General features: G+C 35.5%; 1 long non-coding RNA gene across 1 annotated transcript; it reads right to left on the bottom strand.

Annotated features, from left to right (window-relative positions):
• Positions 1-10453: 10453 nt before the first annotated feature.
• On the bottom strand, positions 10454-19109 carry LOC113479059. Its single transcript, XR_003398200.1, has 3 exons — positions 18979-19109; positions 18911-18913; positions 10454-10465 (listed from the first exon to the last, which is right to left on the bottom strand). It is a non-coding gene; the product is annotated as an uncharacterized LOC113479059 (long non-coding RNA).
• Positions 19110-19534: the final 425 nt, after the last annotated feature.

Here is a 19534-nt window from a genome sequence, read left to right as displayed (position 1 = left end):
TATGAAATATCTATACATATGTTTTGCATTACATTTAGACTTCAGGGGTATTAAATGTCAAATAGCACACAAGTTACTATATAAAATTCCTTCAAAAATTTTTTCATTTAATCATTGCATGCAGTCTCTTTCTCTTTAAGAGCCGCTGTTTCTGACCTAATAAAACCTTCTTAGCTAGACACATGACTGAGTGTATTTGACTCTGCCAGTGTCATTCAGTTTGTTTATACATTTCTTCTGGTTTCAGTAAACTGAAATATTTTGGTTGCCTGCCCCAGCACACACTATCTGGGTAAAGAGACTAACGTCCCAGAAGTGGATCCAGCACCCCGCCTCAGTAGTTTCACCCACTAGCAAACTACGTTTTTAACTTAGGCCAGAGCAATATAGTGGCTACAATATCATATGCTTCTGTCACCCTCTAGTGAGTCATTTTTCTTCCAGAGAGTCACCACCCTATTCTGCTTCATAAGCTGTTTCTTCCTAAAGTAACTTTCTTATTTAGAAGCTTTATGGTCGGAGCCAGAGGTCAGCTGATGGGGCTGTGTCTATTGCACATGACCCCTGCTCAGACCCATTGTATGGCAGGGGCTTTGTTTCTTCTCCTAAGAGTTCAGGGAGAAAACATTTTTGTTCTGCTTGGTAGACAGTTTTGATTGTTCTTAATGTTAAGACCCCTCTTCTTCCCTTTTCCATTCCTTACTCCTCGAAATTGCAGTCCAATACAGTGGTAGAGATAGACTTTTATTATCTCCCACATTCAAAATTAACTTTTTTCCTGAAAAATAAGTTCAAAAACTGGCATTAAAATAACATTCCTAAGTAACATAAATTTATTTAGATGGTGACAAACACCAGAATGTCTTTCTAGCCTTAAATTTCAGTTACGAAAAATTTTCGTAATTTCCCATTACAGGTGGGACATGGGAAGTTTGCAATTCTCTTTTTTTTTGAGTCCCCGCATATTTTTCCCTAATGTAATTATCACTAATCCCAGCAATAACCTAAATAAAAATTATCTACATTTGAATATTTAAAGGATGAGACAACTCAAGGAATGCCTCCTTGCAACATTAAATATGAATGATCATACATCACAGTGGATACTATGGAAGAAACTTGCAATCATATGTGCTTTCATAGTAATAGGGGGTTAACAGAGCAGCAGTCTAAAAATAGTAATTAAATGTTTCAGAATGAATGTAAAAGGGAATGCTTTCCATAGACCTTAATCTCGATCTGAAACTAAAATGCTGCTCTCTCTCTAAAGGAGCCAGTGGCAGTGCAATGTGAACCTACACTGTAGAATTAACTGAATAATGTAAAAGTCAAATATCCCCATACGACCATTTTCTTGATATCTGGACCTCCTTTCAGTAGAGCCTATTTAGCTCACCTGTGTGACCACAACCCCATGAGACAGAAAAAACAGCCACACAGATTGGTTTAGATGCACAGAAGCAGCCCCATACCTGGGGTAGCAACAACCTGACAGTTTGGTGCTCCGCCTCCTAGCATCACTTTAGATTTCCTTTATATAGAACATCTCCTTGCTCTGAAACTATTAAAAATGGAAAAGTAGCCCAAAAGTTTCTGATTAGACATTGTATATTTTATAATTTTTAGCAAGCCTTTGAAACTGCAAGATTTAATGCATTTTTATCCCAGAATTAAAATATCAATGTCTAAACCCCAATATTTTCTCAAACGATTATTTCCATATACCACAAAAAATGGTACCTAGTTTAGCATGTATTCAGGCTTGAAATTGAGTCCCTCAGCATAATTTTCCTCTAGGTTTGGTTTCTGTATTTGAATGAAAACAGGAAGACAAGAGATATTCTCTGTTTTCTGTTCCCTGTAATCTTTCTGCCTTAAGAAGATGGAAAATATGTATCACATGTAAAATAATCATTTGCTACCTGTAAACACTAGATGAATTCCATTCTAACATAAGCACTTTAAAGTTTTAAAGATCGAGATTTTTTTTATATTTGATAGGGCATTAAATATAAAACTAAGATTTGCCTTACAATTTCCCATTAATAACTGTGTTCTCTTTTCTAGTCTCAGGCAACAAATTTCCAGACAGCTGTTACTCCTCCTATTATTCTCTACATCTTCACAACGCTTTCACTGTAGATTAATTGTGGCTATATAAACATAAGGTCACACAGTGTCTGACACTCAGAGAAGAAAATGTTATTCATAGAAATTTCCTCTCATATCAGATGTGGAAATTGGACAAATTATTATTTTGGTGTAGATGGAGTAAAACCAGTCTATGCTGTTGAAAAAAAAAAAGAAAATAGAAAAAGAAAAAAAGTAAAGTATGGTGCTCTCAGAGAACCATATAGACTCTTCCAGAGAATCGCTTCATTTGCCTAAAATACTTCCTACTCAAAATATTCCCTACAAGTCTGCAGAATTAAACACAAATCTATCACCAGAAATAGCAGAAAACATGAGAAATTAAGTTTCATCCTGATACAGCAAGAGAAAAACAGTCTTGTTTTTTCAGCAAGATGAGGAAATAGATAAAAGGAGAAAATCTTTCTCCTGTATCTAAGTTAGAAAAAAATGCATTTTCTTAAAGAGGAAATGAAAAATACTAAATTCTATGTAGACACAAATGAACGAAAGATATAAGCTATGAAGTAATTAAAGGAAAAGAAATGTGATCTAGGCTACTAAAGACAAGTAAGAAGGTTTGAGGTACAGAAAAGAGATTAAAAAATGATAGCTACATATACAATATTTCCTCTGTTTATAGTTATGCCCAGTGATTAATTAGTCTCTTTAAAACAAGCAATGAACAAAACAACATAACTTGAAAAAAATCTATTTTAACAACTGAATTCCATGGCAGGAGGCACAAAGGCAGAGCTCTGGAAACCTTTCAAATGTTGCTTAACAGAGGTATCCTGTGATTTAAATTATGATTTAAAAAAAAAAAAAAAAGTATAAAAAAGCCAAACTAGCCCAATATTAGGTTAATGGTTGGACAAGGTGGTCTTCAAGGTCTTTTTTTACCTAGATGATTCTGTGAAAGGTTATGTTAAATAGCTAATATAATGGTCAAAAAAGCCCAAACTAGAATGATTGCTATAACTAGATGTTGGAAGATAATGGATATGTGAGCAATCCTACACATGTGCACGCCTCGGCAAGGACATAGAACAAAGAACTCAGAAACCAACACCAGGAGATGGGTTGGGTGGAGAAAGACATTTGAGTGTGGCACATATTATCCAATCGTGAGAAGGCTTGAAGCGCGTGGACAAAGCTAACTGTCCAATCATAAGGATTGTACCACGAACTGTTCGCGTGCACAGGAGAAACCTATAAAAGGGTTTGCTTACCTTCAATAAATTGGCATTGCTTGATCATACTGGTCGTGTGCATGTCCATAGCTCCTGCAACTAGAGATTTGTGATAGTCCCTTACATTTAAATATATAATTTTTCTTCAAAGTATCATTTTAAGGGTATGCTTCATGAGACAGAATGCTTTAGTTAAAATTAAAGAGAGATGATCAGTGACAGATATAATAGTCATTTCGCTTCCCTGCACAAAAAAAAAAAAAAAAAAAATCCCTTAACCCAATTTCTGATTTATTTGGAAAAAGCCAGAATCCAATTGCCTAACATACCTCTAGCACTAGTTAATTTTATAACTTATGCTGAGCCTTCTAAAGGCATAAGAAGAGATATCGATCACCACTGTTTTTAATTTGTACATTATTTATTATTTTATATTATTATTATTATTTATTTAATAAAGATCAATGATAGGTTGAAATGCTCATGGGCTCATTTATAAGTTAATGCTTCTTCATATAAATGCTTTCAAAAAGTTGATTCTGTGTTACAATTTTATAGGCAGAATTATGTATTGATTTTTTTTATGACAGTCCACTTCAATGGGTGTAGTTTATTATGTTAGCATCATTGTACCAATTAAACTGCACACCATGACACATTCTGATACTGGAGGTCATTGCTCACTTGTTTCTCTCATCTAGTAAGATCTTCCATCTTCAGGTTCCAAAGAAACTTCACTGGCCCTGAAAAAAATATTGCAAGGTACTAAAGAAATTATTGTTGTAAAGGGTTTTCTTGCTTGATTATCTAAACCAAACAGTTCTGTTTAATTCCCAATTTCCCTATTCGTTTAGAACATGCAAGACAGTCCAAAATGAAAATAACTCATAAGACTATAAATTGCAAAGGACTTCTAGGTTTTATAGCTTTTAGAACTAGAAAAATAGCATATTTATTTATTGCTTAACTTGGCGTTTTCAGTGCTTACTGCAGCTGTAGAAACAGATAAACTGCAAAACCACAGGACCACTGAAAAGCTAAGAACATAATGTGTAAAGACTAGGAATTGTCACTTAAGAAATTCAAACAGTACAGAGAAAAATGAAAGATGATGCAGCATAGTTACAAAAATAAATGTTCTCCTTTGTATTTTGCCAGTTTGAATAAGGGCCTGGTTTAATAAATACAGCATACTTAAAAAAAAGGAAGACGGCAACACAAATGATGTCATCACTGAGATAGGTGACACTCTGTAACATGAAAGGCTTTTTTCTATTTTGTTACAAACCTTGTTATTGAGAACTGAGTTTATTAATGCAATAAAACAAGATCACAGAAAGAAAGAAAAATAGCAAAACACTTCAAATTTTTGGTTTTTACAGCTATATATTTTTCAGAAATTATTCTCTGAAAGAGTTTGTGTCCCTGTAGCCTAGTAAATATTGCTAGCACCTGGCCACAGGCTTGTTTTTGAACTAACAACACAGGTCATAGGATATTTCAGATTTTAGGCTTGTCTTGGCCTGCCTGGACTTGTGATTTAGCTTGTAGCAACAGCTAACACACTGGTGACTATGGCAAATTTGTTTTAGCTTCTCTTTAGCTTTGTAGGGGTATATGGCATAACACCTACTGTTATGTATGGTATTTGTAGGAGATGGCTAGAAATAACCACTAGTTATTATGTGTAGAATAAACTGCCTCTGACTGTAGCATAAAGCACAATGCGGGTGAGTGCAGATGCATATATAGCAGGATCCTTAAATATACAGTCACAGGAGGCTACCATAAGCACCAGGACTATAAACTCACCAGTGTTACCCATCAGTGATCAGTTGCTGGTTATCAAAGTACAGCCCATGGATATGAATAAAAACAGTGTTGGAGATAACAAAGAGAACAAAGAACAGTACACATAGGTACAAAGAACACACACCATAGATAACAAATGTGGATTCACCACAGAGCTGTTAACAAAGGAAGAAAGAATAAGGTGTAGAGTGTGTTAGCCGCATGTAGAGACAACTTCAAGTGGTTTCTCATTATGTGGATGAAGAAACCATCAACATGATATTTCTGGCAAAGAACTTCAGATGCTGCTGACTTCCCACACCATTGCCCACTGCCAGACCAAAGCCATCCACCTCAGAACTTAGGGGGAAGTGGAAGGAAGCAAAGCATAACAGAAAAAGGTAGATACTCAGCAGTTTATGTATATTAATTTTAACTGTATTTCCTTAAAACTGTAAGTCCTAGCAATACTGCAACTAGACTAAAAGTGATGTTTTGATTTGACTGTTAAGATTTCAGCTAGACTAATAAGAAATTCTTGACTTACATATAAGATGTGCTTTCAGCAAAAGAGAAATTTGAGTGCAATAAAATGGGTGGGAGGCTGTTCTCCAGAAGAGGACTAGGGAATCCTTTCAATGTGTAGAAACATCTGGTGGAGGGCAGTAAAGAAGATGGATCTAGACTCTTCTCAGTGGTACTCAGTGATAGGACAAGAGACAATGGCAGGAACTGTAAATGCAGGAAATTCCATTCAAACACCAGTAAAAAACTCAGAGCCTGTGTCAAGTTCTTGTACATCAAGAGGCAGTTGTAATTTTTTTTTTTTTCTTACACATTTCTATCAGCTATGAAAAGAAATTAATACATTCAAATGTAACAGAAGAACACATATGAAAGACGATACTATGTATCAAAACACATTAGAGTACGTGAGAGAAAAGGAAAATATATAGTCTGAAAAGTATAGACTACATTTGCATTTTGTGAATCGTTACTTCTCCTTACCTTTGCTTTTGAGCTCTTCCAGCTATAACAAAACTAGTAAGTATTAAAATGGCAACCCTGGAAACAATGAGAGCTTAACCAATGAAGGAGTTTCACCATATAACATGCTTTTCTCTAATAACAACACTACATTGCAGAATATATTTTTGAGTGAGATTTTCATTTAATATGCTTGTATAAACATTACTGTTCCAGCATAAAGAGGAATTGCTGGGAGTTTTGCCAACCCATGTCTGAATACAGTGTAAAGTGTCTCCTCTGGATGTAGCCAGTGGCAGCAGTTAAAGGAGATATTGTAACTCCTTCACAGATGACTTAACCTATTTTTTTTTTTAACATAAGAAAAGAACCAGAACACATTGCTTTTTCACTTTGATTTTAAACTAAAGGACTAGGGCAAGCAAGCAGCCCTAGCCTTTTCACTAGGATATAAGGCCTGTACATATTTCAGTAAGTTCAGTGAGTAGAAATGCCATCAGGTTATGAGATTACTTTATGCACAGTAAGTTTCACTTGGTTTTCTGGCAAACACAGCAACAAGATGTACTGCTGTATACGTAAATGAATGTGGTTATAAAACTTTAACAATTCACGTGTGGACACTGGAGTAAATGCAGTAGATGCCTATGTCAGCTAAGATTTAGTTGACATCCTGTTTTAAACATATTTATAGACCAGGGATTTTTTCCTCCTGTTACTATTGCTTAAAGTTAGATTAGACCTTTAGAAGGACTTTGAAACACTTCAGTAAAAAAAACAAAAGGCCACCACTGGAGTGACTCTAAGTGGACAAAGTAATTCAAGATGAAGGAAAAACTGACTAAACTTCTGTTGACAAGAGTCTTTGGGCTGCCATCTGCAAAGTTACAGTAACTTAATCTGTATCTATCACAGAAAGTTAATTCTCATGTTCAGATAAGGAAGTCTAGCATTTGTTTCTACATGCTGATATTTAGTAATTAGGAATATATTTTTACTTTCTTTTCCATTTTGTTTCTTATTAATATCCTCTTCATTTGGTTGTTATTTTCACAGCCCTTGCATGCACAATTGGATAGGACTCAGAAAAATAATAATAAAAAGAAAAATAAAAAATCCAAAAGCCAACGAGCTCATTTATTTTAAGACAGCATTTTCCCTGCAGTAGTCAACTCAAATGTAGAGTTGCGTTTAATTTGAGTGGTACTACAAGAAATATCTAGGATATCCTAACTCGCTGATTCCACTTCAGAAAAATGTTTCTGCTTCAACCTGCATTTCAGAGCCAAAGGCTTTACGGACACTCAGCTTCTGTGGGCTGAAATTTAGTCAATCCAGAGAAATTAAAATAAATTAATTCTAAAGCAGTTACTATTAACACCATTATCTGAATTTCTCTGTCCATTCAGTTAATCCACCCCAGCTACAGCCAGCCATTTTGCACTCAGATATTGCATCTGTGAGAAGAAAATACAGTATTGTTCATTTATGATCATACGTTTTTGCAGTAAACAAGAGGTAAAACACAGAAAAACAAAAAGTGAAAACCAGAAAATACAGTAAGGCTCATTTCTAAAGGCTAACAGATAGGAATCTCTCCCATAATGTAAGGAACACTTACAAGTATGTTACCTTTCTTAAAATTATAAATACTTGTCTGTGGTATTTACTTTCCGTAGTTCTTAAAACTGAAATCAAATAAAAGAATCACTCACACTGCAAAATGTTGTAGGTTTAGTGCACTAAATTGTTCTTATAATCCATTTACAAAGTGCCTGAGTTCTCATGTCCACTCTTTGGTATGGATATTTGTTTATTCTGCGTACATTAGATATAAATATATTTATGTCAGTGGAAAGTCACAGCTGTTAGGAGGAATGGGACAGTTTGCAAAAAGTCCCAGCTATAACTTTTTGCATACTTCAAGATTTAAACAGACTAATATTCACTTGACTGGTAAACAGTTCAAACTTTTCTGCAGACCCTCTTCCATAACAAGCTATCTTCTCTCTTTTAGACTTATCATTTAAAGGCAAAGTAGGTGGCAAATGGCAATTCCATATAAGTAATGATCTGATGAATTGCCAATGTCTGTAAATCCCACAGACATAGCTATATTCCTGAACATGCACAATAGATCCAAAGCCATATACACCAGATCTAGCAGTGCAAACAATTTAAAAAAGAAGAACATTTGTCTGTGTCACTTCTGTTTCAGCATCACTCCATTGGAGCTGGGCTGTTGGAGAAAACTGGCTGAAATTCTGTCCTCCTCAGGCTACAAAAAAACCCTCTTCTAGGAATAGGCAAGAGATGTGGTTAGGACTCAGTTCCCCTTGCAAATAAAGGATATTTATTTATATTTAGAAAAATAATTGATTTTTATAAAATATTTTATACACACTGTTGTAAAGAAGCTTCTTTTTAAATGTGCTGAAAGAACTGGATAAGGTGAGTTCTGCTCATCTGTTTATAACAGAGAGAACACTTACTGCCAGAAAAAGGATACAGGTGGAAGATTGACAGATGCAGCATCTATCTTCCTGGAGACATAAAGAAAACAACTTGGGAAAAAGACTAAGATCTATTCTGTTTGCATATCAGGCACTCCTAAAATGATAGTGGTTTTAGCTTAGGAGTCTCCTATGAAAGACTGAAGATAGTCAGGTTTCTTTAATTTTCCAACTCTGTAAACACTGCATCTTTGTTTCTGCACTGTGTCCCAGAAATCCCAATTATTTTGTCTCTAGCTATTAGAGTGAGATAGCTATGAGAATGTGAGTTTTAAAAAGCAGTATCAGGGCACACAGGCTGACCCTGAAAAAATCAAATTAAAATAAAGATCAGAAATATATTCTGTGACTAGCAGTTTATAGTTTTTTTAAAGGCAACTTCCTCTGAGAACAACCAAGGAATATATACTCTCCCAGGTAAAACAAACCCTTAGTTGTATTAAAAGCAGCGTTGAACATAATTGAAGATTCATAGCAAAGCATATGAGTTTTTCACAGTCTGCTTTTCAAATAAATCCAGTTAGAGTATCATTTCTCTTACAGGTACACCACTGTTGCTAAAATATTTTAAGGCTTGAATTACATACACACATGCAATCACACAGATAGGTTAAATGATTCAGGGTACAATCCTAGAAACTTCATATATGGCAATATTTTTCCCCTTTCTGAGACTGAAGCAGAGATACTGAAAACGAGAGAAAATTAAGAATGTGGATAACATAAAAACCGATGAGCTATTACTTATCTTTCTGCCTACGTTTCTCTGTTTCCTAGACTAATCAAGCGTTAATCCAGCAGTTTATTGTCACCAGGTGAGGGTGATCATGAAGGACACCTCACCATTTCCTAGTTGTTTGCACAACCTGTGACACTTGGTATCCCATATCAAACAGTAGAAAACTATCCTTGCAAACAAACAAAACAGGGTGGTGGAGGAGAACAAGGGATGGCAGCTTTGTGTGGCATTAGCAGTTTGAATCTACTGGAGGAGAGTTCTGACAAGCACCAGAGCCAGCTAAAGGTAATTGGTGAAAACGTGCAACCTGGATGTTGTGGCTCAACCCCAGCAGGCACTCTTGCCCCATATAGCTGCTCACTCACTCCCCACCATGGGGTAGGGAGAGAATTGGAAGGATAAAAGTATGAAAACTCATGGGGTAAAATAAAGGCAGTTTTATAGATAAAGCAAAATCTGCATGCAAGCAAAGCAAAACCAGGAATTCATTCACCACTTCCCATTGACAGTCAGATGTTTAGCCATCCCCAGAAAAGCCGGGCCTCATCACACTTGGGAAGACAGATGCCATTACTCTAAACATCCTCCCTTCCTCATTCTTGCCCACAGCTTTTATTGCTGAAGACAGTGTCATCTGGTGTGGGATGTCCCTGTGGCCAGTTGGGGTCAGCTGTCTCAGCTGTGTCCCCTCCCAGCTTCTTGTGCAGCCCCAGCCTAATTGGTATGTAAGCACTGCTCAGCAATAGCTAAAATATTGGTGGGTTACCAACACTGTTTTGGTCACAAATCCAAAACATAGCACTATACCCCCTACTATTAAGAATAATAACTCTGTCCTAGTGAAAACCAGTACACTGAAGTAGCTACCTTCTTATTGGGAGGTTTTTAAAATTTTTTGGTTTTGTTTTAAATCATGGAAATAATCTTTATGCAAATTCAAGCTCTAAAGATTCCAATAGCTGTTTCAGTAAAGACCTGACTGTAATACACAAGCTTCAGATGGGTCACAGAGAGACAGACATACAAAAAACACCATCTCCCTATCCTATTTAAAATATCACATGAAATTGCTAGAAAATATATTTCTTAACGCATTCAGATTCTCAGACTTTCTTATATAAAACTTCGAGGTGAGACAAAATATCCCAAGTGAGAATACTCGCAACACCAAGAAGCAGATCATCAGAAAAGAAGAAAGAGAATTATGCTCTGCAAGAGATTCCCTTCGGCATAGTATGAGTAGAGACTTTCCCAGATGGACTGAGTTTCTTTTCAGATCGGAGAGAGGGCTAACCTAACACATCCATAAGTAAATGCAGGTAGCATGGCAAATATTATGGAGAATAATGAAAAAGATTGAAAAAAGACAGCTTAGTGAAATAGCATAACATTTCATGAGACGTTTTAGTAAGTGCCAGCAGTAACATGTGGCAGCTCAGTAAGACAGAACTCTGTGAACACCCTCACCAACGAGTAATGTCAAGCATTCGACATTAGATCCTCAGTAAAAACATTTTCATTCCCTTTTTGATCTGCTGCTTGTGCAAGACTGTTGCCTGTTAGGAGACAGCTAGCAGACATTCTGGATTTCTAGCAGACAAAGTAAGAATGCTTAATGTATTAGAGGAAACATAATGTATCATAGGTAATTGTTTAATTTCAACACTGAAGGATTTAAATAATCATAGGAAAATGAGAAATAGAAATCCAAAGTATAATTAAAAAAAAAAATCTAATAATTTGTGTGTTTAGCAGTCTCAAAGCAATATAGGCAGTTCATAGGCATGGGATGTTATTGAAAAGTCTAAAATCAGAAAGAAAGTTGTCATTGGTACTTGCACAACAAAAGAGCACTTATATTTTTACCATCCAGATGTGACCATTTCCACTGGTAGATCTCATTCCCTCTGCTTCAAAATAACCATGAAATAGCCTCTTTCATTGCATATGATGAGAAATGATTACTGAAGAGCAGTATTGCTTTAGAGACACCATTGACAGATACCAAACTCAGTAATTTAAAAACCCCACAAAGATTCTCTGACTAGATGGAAAATTTGCATGTTAATTCCATACTACTGGTTTGCAAAAAGGAGCAATAGTTAAGATATATGTATATACCATTTGCATATGTATATTTGCAAATAATTTTGTAAGTCATTGATTTCCTTAATTTTACCAGAAAAATATCCTGAGATATGTAATCAAAACCATATATATATTACACCATACATATAGCATGATATTTCAGGTAAGCTAGTATTTCCAGTAATAAAGACCAAGATTATTTTGAAATCTGCACTAAAGATAAGAGAATGGTGTTTCAAGTTTCAAAAAGGAATTCTTTTTCATGCTCGATAAAGGATGCATATGATGCTAAGGTTCATTTAAAAGTCTAAAACTTGAAGCAAGGAAATGTATGACATCAGATATAAATCAAAGTGTCTATATGTTATGCAGCCTATTTAGATATAGATACAAAAAAAAAAAAAAAAGGCAATACACTGGGCATGAGATGGTTTTTATAAGCACCTACATAGCAGTCACACTGTGTGAAAATTCAGTGATTCTAACCAGTCGCAAATAATTTTTGCTCCAGCTAAACACACTTTTCAAAGAAACATTACTGAGCAACCATTGTAAACAAGATGCCTTTGGAGATGTTGAGAGGGTGCTAAAGTGAATTTTTTGTTAGATCAGATAATGTGGAGAAATATACACTGTTAATAGAATGAGACTGGTATCAAAGCATGGATTTGCTGTCCCAACGTAGAAATGCAGTGAGAGTGGGAAAACTCGTCAGCCTTCATTTCAGTTTGTAGCAGCAAATATGATATAATTTATTGCACAGTATCGAGACTAAGAAAATATGTAATATCTTATACTTGCCTTTCAAGCTCTTTTTTTTTTTTTTTTTTTTCCTTTTTTTTTCCCCTTGTATTCTGCTTCAGGCTGCTTTTTATTTCTTTGTCTTTCCAGCTACATAAAACCCATCCCAACATTATACTGACAAACTATCATTCTGTGCAACAATTTTTCCCTATCTCATGACTAGTTTATCCAGTCTTTTGAACTCTTAAGGCTGACCACTTTCTAATTTCAGAAGTGTTCATGTCAGAGCTATGAGTGTATATTCATATAACTTAACTGCAGGCAATATTAGAAAAAAAAAAAATCCAGAATTTCAGTTTTCATCTTTGAGTAAAAACACATTGTTTTTTCCTGCTTCATGGTTTATTTTACAGATAGACCCATGTGTTAGACTTATGGGTATACCTATCAGTAAGTAATTTCTGACTGAAAACTGAAATAATGGTGTTTTTTCAAAATATGTGCACAGATATTGTCTGGCTTATTTGGGCTTTACTGTAATTGAATGGAATCCAAGTAAACCATCTGAATGGAATCCAACAGATTCTGACAGCATCCTTCTGCTTTGAATGTTTTTAACTGTGGAGAGGAATGAGTTTCATGGAGACCTTCTAAGCTTAATGATATGGTTATTCCTTTAGCTCAAGTAGCAAAAACATTACAGTATACCCTATCAATTACTCATTCATCAGTAGTCAGCATCTACCACACATTCCTTCAGTGTTGTACTTTCAAGAGAGAAGGCACTGGAGAAGATCTAAACAACTCCCTTCAAAGACTTTGTAAACAAGATGTGTTTGTCTCTGAAGTATCAGATTTTTTTTCCCATAAATTGGTCATTGATGCATTCGAAACTCAAGTGTCTCAAGTTCTATTGTGTGGGTTAGTTATTCTCCATTATAGACTGCAGAATTTATACCTCATTAGTGGAAAATGTATAACTATTGGCACTTTTGAGCAGTGCACATGAGGTATAATGCATCTTTCCTTTTATATTTGTGTTACTATGGACTGTAAAAACAGAATCACAATCAAGAGTGACCTTCATTGTATCTGCTTATTTTCCAATATAATAAAGTAATTATAGTCATAGAAAACAATATAAAGCGTTATAGAAGTAAAAGATTGCCATGACTGGAGCTTGTTTATTATGTAAACAAATAAAATAACAAACTAAGACAATATTTATTAAAAGTTAGAAAAACTATTACTCCATATCTCAATTCAGAAAATTCCCAAACTTAAAAAAACCTTCCTCAATTACTTCCCCTTTCATCACTTTGAGGGCTGTAAAGAATCCATGTGTCTGATGCAACTTGTTGCTATGGATAAAAGATCAGATATTTTTGCACACTACAGATGGTGTTTTGCTGCTTTCATAGGCAGGTCACTAAATATATTCTCTCTGTGTTTTCAAATGCATAACAGTTGCCAGATGTTACATTGATCTCTACAACTTTTTAAATATTTCTCTGTAAAAACACAAGTTAGAGAGATCTAATAACACTAACTTTGGTATCACAGAAATCTGATATCTTAAATAGGCTAAGAAATACACGTATCACAAAAAAAATGATAATATTTAAAACCAGCATAGACAAAATACTTCAAAAATAATTATTTTCTATTCTGTAGTAGGGCAAGAGTTCTTGGAAACAACTTATGAATTTTATTTGATTTCCAACTAATAAATTTGGGCTTTATGACGATAGTATACTTGTACATCAATCACAAAAAAAAAAAAAAAAAAAAAAAAAAAAAATTGAGGTTGTGTCACTTGAAATATATAGAAGGAAAAGATTAGCAGTTTTAATATTTCATAGTCCCTCTTCTCTAAAAGCTCGAGGTGAGACATCAGTGGCTTTAATATTTTCATCTTTTACACATTTGCAACCCTAATACCTAAACTTCCTGTGTAAAATATGCTAACACCCTTGTAAATAGATGCCTCCTGATCCATCATTCACCTGCAAATATATCTACATGTTCAAGCTATTAGCTGGCAAAATAATGGAGAATAAATAAATAGCTAGGAGTTGAGCTCAATATACTTTATTTATTTTTCCCTAAAAAAAAAACCATGCTCAACTGCTTTTTATAGTCATTTAGAAATATAACAACAACTTGAACAATGTTTTGATACCCTCATAGAAAATGTGAAAGAAAAATGCAGATTCTATCTGTTCCTGCCAAAAGAAAATAGTGGAATGAGTAAATTCCTCTTGGTGCTATCATGAACAGGAAAATTTTATGAAGTAAGCTATTAACCAGCATCATCAGCTGGTCATCTGTCCCACTGAACAGTCAGCATATGAACTTCAGAAAATTAAATTATGAGCTGGAAATATACAGATGACTTGTAAGAAATAAAATAGTCTCTAATGGTCAGAAAATTAAGACTCTTGTGAATAAGTTTCACAAGAATAATTTAGCACAATAGTATACATTAAGAGAGATTAATGGCTGTTACTTGTTTGTCCTATTGCTTCAGTTAATATTGTTGAACAGATTTTTCATACCTCTCTCAAACTTTTAAAATATCCTGGGTTTACCACAACTCAGTACAGTTCAAGTGGATGCGTTGGAGACCTAAGTAGGTAGTTGCACAGAACACATGCTAATGTCCATACTTAAATTATCAATTGATTATCGACACGACAGATGCTAATGTGCATACTTAGGTTATCAACTGTGGACAACAGCAACAAAAATACTTCATCTAGAGAAGTAACTTCATTTCTGAAATCACTGTTCACCTGGAATGCACAGTGCATATAAATTACTTCAATGTAAAAAGATATAAAATGAAACAAACAAAAATCCAAGGAAATTGCAAACACAGGAAAGAAACTAAATTCATGAGTGAACAAAAAAGAGTCAGATATTGAGAAAAACAGCTTATAGTTTTGTATATTTTCATATTTAAGTTTCATATTTTATTAAATTATACCAACTGAATTTTATCCATGTCATTTACTTCTCCCAAGCAAATGACTGGACCATCAGATCCTTCTATTATGTAATTAGCTAAATTACTAATTTCAATAATTAATTATTCAGGCTGCCCTCTTCTCTTTGCATTAAACAAATACATTTAAGTGCTCTACAGGGCAGTGAACTTTGTAAATGTAAAAAATAACAAGGTAGACAGTTTTCTAGTGATAATAACACAAAAAATTTTTTACTCTTATGTAAAGGACACTTAGCTAAACAATGATGAAATGAACAATGACAAACAATGACAACTAGAGCTTACTAAAATACCTTCTGGAACAGCCCCGATTCCAGTTACCATGAATGTTTTACATACTAACATTTAATTACGTATTTTAAAGCTCAGTAGCCCAATAAAGCTTTTTTTTTTTTTTTTTTAAAAAAAAAAAAAAAAAAAAAAAAAAAAAGAAAAAAAGTATTTTCAGTTGAAATGTTGTGATAAACTCTTTCAACTCCTTTCATCATCACAATTGCATTCTAGGGTCATCTAAATATAGCACCCTCTTACTAAAAACTTCTTATCTTTGTTGATACTGTGAGTCATATATGGTTACCTAAAATAAGACTTTAAAATGTTTTAGTACTTTTCAAAGTATCAAAAAATTAGCAAAGTTTTGAAAGATCATACATTAAGTAGTGCAGCAGATTTTCATTTTTGAGCCTGACTTAAAATCTTTACATACATGTGTTGTGTTCAGTGCTTCTGGATTAAGACCAATGACAAATTTCAGATTTTCTAGCAAATTTTAAAACACCATGGAACAGCATTTATATTCCTGAAAAAGAATGTAAGGGAAACAGAGGTGTTCAGACACTACAAATTATCCACCTCTTTATGGCAGAAATTCAAGGATCTTTGTGTCTGTTCTGAACTGAAATCTTACTATAACCAGCCAAAGGCAAATATGACTAAGCAGTGCTCTTGCAAACCCTTCAATGATTCCAGATCTTTCCCAGACACTATTTGTGGTGTCACTCTGCCAGCCCTCAGGCTATGCTTTCAGCAGCCACCTTTGACTGAGACCTTTCTGTGCAGTACCACCAGCATTCAGCTCTCCCTGTTGCTCTCTACCCAACCTACACTCTCAGCCAGGCTTTATGTCGTATCTCAAAAACGTCAACAATCGATTATCTGGTACTGACAAACACTGAATTAATTTTCTCCTATTGTTTCAGACTCTTCTAGTAAGGATCATTTTCTAGTCCGCTGGCTTGGCCCTGTACCTATTTCTTCACATCCCTTCACCATCTTACATATTATTTTACACTGAACATAAACAATGTCTTCACTCTGAAGGCACAGACCCTTCAGGACCTTTTGTAATCACAACCAACATCTTTTAATCCAGTACCAAAAATTCTTTAAAAATTTCCTTAATTTCTAGAACCCCTTTGTTGCCAATTGACTTTGAGTGAGGAGGAGGTGTTGGACTAGATGACTCCATAACACTCCCAGAAACTGAATTACTTCACGATTTTACATTTTCTAACAAACACCTCTGTGCTTTCTCTCATACTGTTGTAACTAACCAATAATTCTCCCTTTACTTAAATATTTTGTTACACCTACAGAAACTCAGTCTGTTTAATCTCTATTACACTGACATGATTATTTACGTAGCTAACCAATACTGATTGCTCCCATGTACTCTAGAGTCTCTGTATACTCACACATCACCACTTACAAGGTTGTAAACTCTCTGAAGTTCTGCTTCCATACTGTTAGGCATGAAAGGCCCCATTCAATAGCAAGAACTCTTCAACACTATGAAAACATAAATAATAAACAAAAATCAACTCCCAAATTTAAGATGCTCACTATCTTCAAATAGTCCTTACTTTCTCTTGATTATTTTTCTATTTTACTAAATTTATTATTCTATGATACACTTACTATAGTTTGATATTAATGTTTAGTTTTAAAATATAAGCAAACAACTCCATATCAACAATCTACTGTGCATTGACCACTGTCTTGGGTCATGTGTCACTTTATTAATCTACCACAGATTAATTTTATAGCTAACCCTTTGCACATAGAATGTCTTTCTATCTCAGCAACAACATAAATTACTTAAGCAGTAGTTTCCAAGTTATTCTTACTTTAAACCACAAGGAAGAAATAGGATTTGATGTGGGACCTGTCACACTACATAGGACATGTCTGAAAAAACAGGTTTCATGTCTGAGTGTAGTCTGCAACATTATATTAGACCTTAGAGAAGTCCTGAACCTATTAAAGCTCCAATGCATACAGGACCATTTAAAAAACATTCCAGACATCTTTAGTGATGGAGTTTGTAAGCCACTATTCTACATTATGTTTTAAGACTGAATGTTCTGCCAAGATGATTTTATTCTCCCTGGAATTACTTATCTATATAACTGTAAATAACTTAATCACTTTTCTTCAAAGTTAAGATTACAGTTCTCTTTCGACCTACGCTTCAAAACAACTGGTAATATTTGTCATTTTGTTCCAGAGGGGACATATTACAGTTGCCAACACCTATAAAGTATCTCTTGCAAGAGAAGAAGAAAAACATTTAGCTTTCGTTTTCTACAAGGAGTGAAAACTTTGACAAATCTTCTTCATTCTAGGAGTTTAATATTCTCATGTTTGCCTTGGTTTTGACCACGACAGAGTTAATTTTCACTGAAGTATTTCATACCATGTGATGTCATGCCCAGGTGGGCTGGTCGCTTTTGCTGGGTCTCTTGCTCATGCTCACACATCATCTGCTCTTATTTTCGGTCTGTGTTGTTGCTGTGGGGGGCGGTTGCCACGTTTGGTAAGCCACTGCTGCGTTTTCTTTTTGAACTCACTATTGTTACTGTTGTTCTCTTGCTATATTTAGTAAATTATTTCTCTTTCCTCAACCCAGGAATTCTCCTCTTGTGTCCCTCCCCTATCTTACCAGAGGGGGGAAGGGGAGGTGAATGGCCGGACACGTGGGATCTTGCTGCCGCCCAAGTTCAAACCGCCACAGAATTTGGCGCCCAACGTGGGGCACTGAGGCTTTTCTTTTTGTTTGAGATAACAAAAAAATGGGTAAAATGTGGATTAATGGCTCCTTAAGATCTTATCCCTCATATGCAATACGTGTTTCCCATGCTGTTGCTCACCTTCCCTGAGAGGTGGGTTAAGGTTTTGTTTCTGTTGTACTCTGTGATGCCAATCTATGACAGCATGTGGTCATCGGTCCTGGGGCTATTTACAGCTGTGTTTGAGAAATTTGGGGGGTTCAAATATCTTTGGAATGTTGACAAAAACATTTGCCGTGATGTTTGGAGTTAGTGTTTTCCTGCATGTGGTTCAGGTTTTGTTTATGGTTAAGCTACTATTTAAGAGTAACCAAATAACAGAGACTGCAGACACTACAAGCCCGAGGACAGGCACTGCAGCTGAACCGGAGAACCAACCCATGCCAGTGTCAGTTGCTCCCATACAAAAGAAGAAATACACAAGCAAATCCCCTCGCAGTGTACAGGGTGATGATGAACCAGACCCATGATGAGAAAACAAGGAGGCAGAGCCAGTGATAGTCACCCAATCCTTATCCCTGAGTGAGCTGCGAGACATAAGAAAAGAGTACAGCCGTCAGCCAGCTGAGCAACTTGTTACCTTGTTGCTGGGATAATGGGGCCAGTAGCATGGAACTATTTGTTAACTAATATTTTGGTTGTTTCACAATCTGTTAAGTAGCCTGTTTCCTTTTGCAGCAAATCTATATAAGCTAACAGCTCTGTCTGCCCTGACTTTAATTCTGATTCACACATGGAACGAACAAAACTAATTTTACATGTTCAAGCCCACCTCTTACCAGTATCTCTGCAAGTGCTGAAATTTTATTTTTGAAAATATATTTAGAGTAGGGTTTCTGAACCATGCAACTGATGCCACGTGGAGTAAATGGGTTGCATTAATCACACAACAGGCTCGAATAGGGAGCCCCAGCCATACAGGAATATTGGAAGTGATCACAAATTGGTCAGAAAGCAAAGATTTTGGAATGGCGCCAGAGGAAGAGGTAGCACGTGCTGAAGAGGCCCCACCACGTACTGAGCTACCGGCTAAGGAGAAGCGATATGCCCTGTTTACCGACGGGTCCTGTCGCATTGTGGGGAAACATCGAAGGTGGAAGGCAGCTGTGTGGAGCCCCACACAACGGGTTACTGAAGCTACTGAAGGAGAAGGTGAATTGAGTCAGTTCACAGAGGTGAAAGCCATCCAGTTGACCTTGGATACTGCTGAGTGAGAAAAGTGGCCAGTGCTCTACCTCTGTACTGATTCATGGATGGTGGTAAATGTGCTG

This window comes from Athene cunicularia, assembly GCF_003259725.1.
Source record: "Athene cunicularia isolate RWA chromosome 4 unlocalized genomic scaffold, athCun1 chr4_part1, whole genome shotgun sequence".
Lineage (NCBI taxonomy): Eukaryota > Metazoa > Chordata > Aves > Strigiformes > Strigidae > Athene > Athene cunicularia.
Note: the sequence above shows the minus strand (reverse complement) of the source record. Positions and strands in the feature narration are given on the sequence as shown.